Source organism: Helianthus annuus, chromosome 14 (genome assembly GCF_002127325.2).
Source record: "Helianthus annuus cultivar XRQ/B chromosome 14, HanXRQr2.0-SUNRISE, whole genome shotgun sequence".
Lineage (NCBI taxonomy): Eukaryota > Viridiplantae > Streptophyta > Magnoliopsida > Asterales > Asteraceae > Helianthus > Helianthus annuus.
In genome coordinates this window covers 128,044,287-128,051,299 of record NC_035446.2, presented here as the reverse complement: position 1 = coordinate 128,051,299, position 7,013 = coordinate 128,044,287, and positions in this window count along the sequence as shown.

Sequence of the window (7,013 nt, the reverse complement as noted above, 5' to 3'; positions counted from 1 at the left end):
TTCCAATGCGTTAAAGTACCTAACCCAAAGTTTCACGGGAGGTTAATATGTCTCCTCCTAACAATACCCCTCGACTACAAATGGGGGAGGTGCATTACCCCTATAGCGCTACTATTGTTAAGGCGGAACTACACACAGGGATTAAACGTTTACATAGCACAAAATAGTCTCAAGTATCACAAGTTTCATGTTTCATGTTTAAAAGGATAGAGTATGTTTCAAATAAGTTTCAAGTGTCACGTGCGTTTAATATAGAATACATGTTGCACCCAAAGTGTTTAAAAGTAAAATGGGTTCGAGTATACTCACGGTGGTTGCAAGCTTTCCCACTTGAAAAAAATCCCGCGAGCGAGTTTGGTGGATGGATTAAGTTGGAGCACCTAGTCCTTCTACACAAGGAAACGTAGGTGTGTGAGTTTGGCGTATAACGGAAGATTATAATTTGGAGTTTAACATAACATAAAGTATGATATCAAAATAATCATCTTTAATTTATACTCTTATATGACACTACGTAACCACTAGGGTTATATTGTATTTCATGGGTAGTAAGCCCATTAGAATCATATTTGGAGTGTTAAGTCTTAGATGTCATTCTACTACTTTAACATATAAACACAAGTTTAATATTAAAGGTTTGAATGTGTGTGTATATATATTTAAGTATTACATATTATTAATTTCAATATTTCAAGTAGGAGGTAGAAGATTAAGATCTCCGTTTAGGTACCTCGAGTCATTCATGAATGTCATGTATGGGGGTAGGAAGAACATGCTTCCGTTTAGGGGCCCCTTGAATGTTCACCACTTCACTTGATGTAAAGACAACCAAGGAGGGTCACGAACTAGGGTTAATACAAGTATGTAAATAATCTAAACTAAAGGAAATCATCAAATCATGTGAGGATTTTATGTTGGAACAACCCAAGTTGTTCTACAATCACTCATTCATCCAAGTCTAAGCTTGACATGACTTGTGGGTTAAATACCCTAACAAAACAGAAAGTTTATGAGGTTTAATCCTCTGATTTAAGTGTCTCAACCATGTTTTTAAGCTTAACCAACCATAAGAGGGGTTGTAAGCATTAGGACATTGGTTTGAGTTGTGTTAAACACAAGTTGGATGAAGTTTGCATAAGATGTAACAAAACAGAAAGTTTTTGGTCAATTTCGGAGCAATTCCAGGTCTGATTTCTCCAAGGAGAAGTCAAGGAATCAAACTCCATGATTAACCAAGCAAATAGGAAGAAGAATCAAGTAATTTCGTTAAGAAATGAGCAAGTTATACTGATGCGTGTCGGTGTGTATATATTTTAGATGTATAATTAAGCCCTTTTTACACTTTTAGCCAAGTTTTAAATTTATAAAACACGATATTTACTAACACTAAACACACATATGGGCAAGTGCACCCATCGTGGACGTAGTATAGTGTTGGTAAGATACCGAGGTCGTCCAAGGACACAAGAGCTTTTAATACCGGTTTATCCTCAACGTCTAACCAAATCAAAAAGTTAGAAAAATGTTTTAAACTAAGAAAAATAAAAACTAACTAAATGCTGAAAAATAAAATAAAATAAAAACAGATAGACAAGATGAATCACTTGGATCCGACACGTGTATTAGTATAACCTTTGATTATTTTCGCACTTTTGCACTTGTTTAAGAGATTATCTTAGTTATTGTAGTAGGCCCCTCTTTTGAAGGCGACGTTACCCTCAACCCAGTAGTTTGAGTCAGCAAGGATACAATCCTAAAGGGTCGGATTATTGAAAGATAATGAATTAAGTTATTAATGCAAATTATGGTAGGCCCCGCTTTTGGCGGTGACGTTACCCTCGGCTAAGTAGTCTGAGTCAGCAGGTATACAGTCCTAAATAACCGGGTTATAGTATTAATAGTAGTTAGCTTATGAGGGGGTCAAAGAGTTTGGATCCCCGCCATCCAATACCTATGGGCATTGAAGGAGATCCTACTAAATTTGACCCAGGTCCCAAGCAGGACCTCTAAACGCTGAACAAGGGCAAGACCCTTACCAAACCGTTCCCTTAACCCCCGACCAGGTAGCCAACATACCTCCATATAGACCGTGGAGATATGAATGGTGAAAATCTTTTATTTTATATAGACAGTAAAATAACGCCAAGACACCACGGACAAACGATAAGGAAAGATCACCTTCAACATAAGTAACTAGTTATTAAAGTCATTAATACAAAACCAAATAAAAAGTGCAAAAGATTAAAAATAAAAAGTATTATACTAAACACTTGTCTTCACCAAGTGATGTAAGAGACTTAGGCAACCATGGTCTTGATTGTCAAGAACTCTTACGATCAATCTTGGATCCCGAGACGACTCACACACTCTACGATGGACAATGGATGATGGTGGTGGATGATGGTGTTATGGTGGTGGTGGGTGGTGGATGAAGTGTGAGAGAGGTGGTGTGCCAAGGGATGAGAGAGAATGAAACCAAGCTCCTCTATTTATAGGCTGAACAGAACGCTGGACACGGCCCCGTGTCCGCTGGACACGGCCCCGTGCCCGTCTGACATTCTCTCTCTTCATTAATTGTAATTGCGAATTACAATTAATGCGCCTGCTGTACTTTCAACACGCCCCCGTGCCCGCTGGGCACGGCCCCGTGGTGAGCAATGGAAGCTTCTACTGGTTTGTCTTTTCTGCTGCTTCCTGGGCACGCCCCCGTGTTCACTGGACACGGGGCGTGTTCAGACTCTGTTCTCTTCTCTTTGTCTTGGGAGGTGCCGTTGAGGGTCCGGGCAGTTTACTTTTGTTCCTTTTCTTGTATTTATGGTAGAATTAGTGGTCTTTTTGCTTCTTTTGTGATTTTGAGCTCATTTCATCCTGAAAATACAAAAGGAAGACAAAAACACTCTTTTTCCAACATTAGTACTTAAAAAGGGTTAGTTTTATGCCTTAATTGATGTGTTTTATATGTTGCATTTTACACACATCAAATACCCCCACACTTGAACTTTTGCTTGTCCTCAAGCAAAACTCTTTTAATGTGGCTTACACTCCCAAATGGAATAGGTAGAAGAGAAGTTTTTTTTTTAACTTGTCCTAGAGTGTCGGGAATCCAAGGTTTGTATAGGTTCTATTTTTATTTTATTTACAATCTTATTCGTCATGGTTTATTTTGAACTTTTCATAAGATAAACTACTTATTTGGGCATAACATGCCTTAAAATTCCATTTATATACAAGTTCACATACCTCACGGGAGATCACTCAATCACTCGGCCGAAGGTGTATATTTAAGTGAATCGCTCGAGAGCGGCACGGATTTACATTCTCCATATGCTTGCCAAGCGATCAATCCTCCTCCTTTTTAACTTTTTACCTTTGTAAATATTAAGAGGTCTTTTGGGGTGAAGGCTTGGGTTTAAAGGTGGGTGGTTGGTTAGTGGTTAGTAAAAAGGGCGAAAATCGTAACAAGTGTCGGTTTTCGTAAAATACCTTATTTTTGGTGACATTTATTTTTGAAGTATTTCTCCAAACAAGCTTTTTGTAGCTTATGTTTGTTTTTGACTTCATTTCTTTTTTTTTTTTTTTCCGTCACGTAAAGGGTATGTTTATGAAAAACCGAGTTTGTTACTAAAATAAAGGTGAAAAAATGAAAAAGGTTTTTGGTGGGTAAAAAAAATTGTTTTGGGGGTAATGAAATGAAAGGTTTAGGCTCAAAGGGGTTTTCTAGGGGGATTTTGGGTAGGTAAAAAAAATGAAAAATAATGGTTTTGAAAGAAAAATAGTTAGTCCTAATGCCTCCATCATTTACTTACTTGGGTTTAAGTTGGTAAGGACCGGGAATGTATCGTCGTGGCAAGTTCTAGATTTGTAAAGACCGAGCGGCTATTCACACAAGAAACGAAAAATGAGCATTTAATCTAAATATGTGTATTTTTATGCTCAATAAAGGCTCAAAACTCACTTTTTGTGGGAATGGGTTTTTTAATGTGACCAAGCATATATAATTGAATTTTAGCTAGACTTGTTATACCGTTTCATAATTTTCTTATGTTAGTTCTTTTTATCACGACGCTATCGGTTGTAAGTTTGTAAAAATATAACCCTTTTATAACTTGTTATTCCCAACTTAAACTAAGACAAGTAAATAAAAAAATGAAAAAGTTTTTGAAAAAAATTTGGGGTGTTTAGCGGTTCCAATAGAGTTTTGTGTAAGGCTTGTTTTAGGATTTTGCAAAATTCCAAGGTTTTAGCATCCCCCCCACACTTAAATTACACATTGTCCTCAATGTGTCCAAAAATAAAGTTTTTGGTTGATTAGAATATGTAAAAGTGTGTTTGAAAACAAAGATTTGTGTTACTGGCGCTCTGGACACGGCCCCGTGTTGACCGGGCACGGCCCCGTGGTCAAGTGCCAGTAACAAAAATTATAGAATTGAAACAGAAGCCTGGACACGGGGGCGTGTCCGCTGAACACGGCCCGTGTCCAGTTACCTGAACTGGGTGATTTCCTGCAGGGGGCTCAGCACGGGGCCGTGTTGGTTGGGCACGGCCCGTGTGGAGCCTTCTGTTATGGAGATTTTTGTCGGTTTGTTCTGTTCTTCTGCATGGTTCCATTTTTCTCGTTCCCTTTTTCATCCATTACCACCATTAGTCCATAAATCATAAAAACCATCATAACATTGCTAACCATAGAGGAATTACATAGCTAATTAAACTAAGGAAAACATAAGGTTATCATAAAGGTTCTACTTATTTAGGAAAATTTCGGGAATAGTTTCCCGATGTAGAAACATTCTTCAGCCCATGGCTCCTCGGTTTTCACTCAAAGCCATTCTTCTATCTCCCTTGGGAGGTAGAAGGTAGCCTCATTTTCTTCGGTTTCTCGAGGAGGAGCGCTAACCGGGACTCCTTGCACTACTCTTGGTTGAGGCACTTGGTGCAAGGCGTGCCATTCTGCTGGAATGATAACCTCGGGTACCACATTCCACGCCCTGTGTGTAATCACCGGAACCAAAGGCGGGGAAGCAAGAAGGTTTATCCTTTGGTGCAGAAGATTTACTTCTTGCAGGCAGCCCTCCAAACTTATCGTCAGATGATTAACGCGATCCACCAAAGCTTCTTCTACACTCGTCAATTCGTCCACGGCTTCCCTTAAAGCGTAAACGTAGTTTACTAGGGAATCCTCTGCGGTAGACGATCTCCTTCCATTTCGGTTATTCCTTGAAGATGCTCCGCTGTTCCGGCTGGCCATTTTCTGCGAAACAAGCCGAGGAACTAAATTTTTACAAGACAGTACCTTGAACACGGCCCCGTGCTCAGTGAGCACGGCCCCGTGTTCACTGTCTGCAGGAATTTTTGTCTAATGGTTCTAGGTTTTTTAAATTATTTCTATATACTTTTGTCGTGTTATAAGCTTAGATAATTTAAAAACACAGTTATGGAACTAACTTTAGACAAGAACCCATAGCTAAAACTCCTACAAACTTTGCATAGAAGGTTGGAATCATGGGTTTCCAAGCTTCCATGGAGGTAGGGTTTGAAAAATCTTTGGAAGAAGAGGAAATGAACAAAAGTGGAAAAGACAAGATGGTCCTTAGGAACCTTCTTTTGGTACTTACCTAGGATGGTATATGTGAAGATTCCAGGGATCTCTGCTTGGTGGAGTGGTCAAAAATGAGCAGGATTCAGGCTGCATTTAAAGAAAACGACAGCACACTGAACACGGCCCCGTGTGCAGAGAAAATCCTGACACATTTTGTCCGTATTCTGACAGAATCAGCAGAAAATCTTCTGAGCGAACACGGGGTCGTGGTGGCCGGACACGGCCCCGTGTCGGAGGGCTGTTTTATGGAGTTTTGTCTTTATTAAGGAGCTAATTCTTATCGGGTGGCTCCTGACTTGTTGGAACAACCCCAAAATGCCTAAGATACCTTAATTGTCCTATACTAAGGCGAGAACGCAAGAGGTTGTCGGTGAGGGTAATTCCTATTTTCATTCTAGGTGGACAAGTCCAACCCTTTCCCGGGCTCTCGTTAAAGAAGGTGTATGCCGAATCGCTCAGGTCTATGTATGCACCGAACGAGGTCGATGGGGAGTCCTTCACGGCACAATCGGCACAGGGACGACTATCGTCCACGTCTTGTTTAGGAAGAAAGGTATTTTTGGGAGCAACGAGGTTGTCAGAATGCGGTTCCAACATTTCCTCATGGTCATCATCTTGGGATGGATCTAAGAAATCCTTCCTAAGTTCTTTTGACCAATTTAGAAGTAGTTCTTCTAGTTGAAATAGCTCGTCAAGGAGCATATCTCCTAGAATATCTGGTTGGGCGCATTCGAGGGAGAAATAGTGTTTATTTTTACTTTCGCCCCTCTTAAGGTTACAAGGAATTGGTGGGTCTATATAGTGTGGCCTATAAGTGAGGAAGAAACATTTTAATTCCTCGTGTTCGCCTCCACATATTTGACACCACAAACCATAAGAGTGCCGAAAGTAAAAAGAATCACTATTACTCATGTTTGTATCAGAAGTTACCAACCGCCGGGATCAAACGGTTCTGTTTTCAGCAACTGAATCTTGGGCACGGGGGCGTGTTGAGTGGACACGGCCCCGTGTTCAGCCTACTGTCTGATATAAAACAGGATTGCCAGTTCCAATGATTAGGCACGGGGCGTGTTCAGCGGGCACGGCCCCGTGCTGAGCTCTGCAGAAGCTGAAAAATCTAAAAAAAATCCTAAAAATTAAAGAAAAATAAAATAGATGATTAGGCCGTTGATTCCTAACTTTCTTAAAATCCTTGTGTCCCCGGCAACGGCGCCAAAAACTTGATGCGTGTCGGTGTGTATATATTTTAGATGTATATTTAAGCCCTTTTTACACTTTTAGCCAAGTTTTAAATTTATAAAACACGATATTTACTAACACTAAACACACATATGGGCAAGTGCACCCATCGTGGACGTAGTATAGTGTTGGTAAGATACCGAGGTCGTCCAAGGACACAAGAGCTTTTAATACCGGT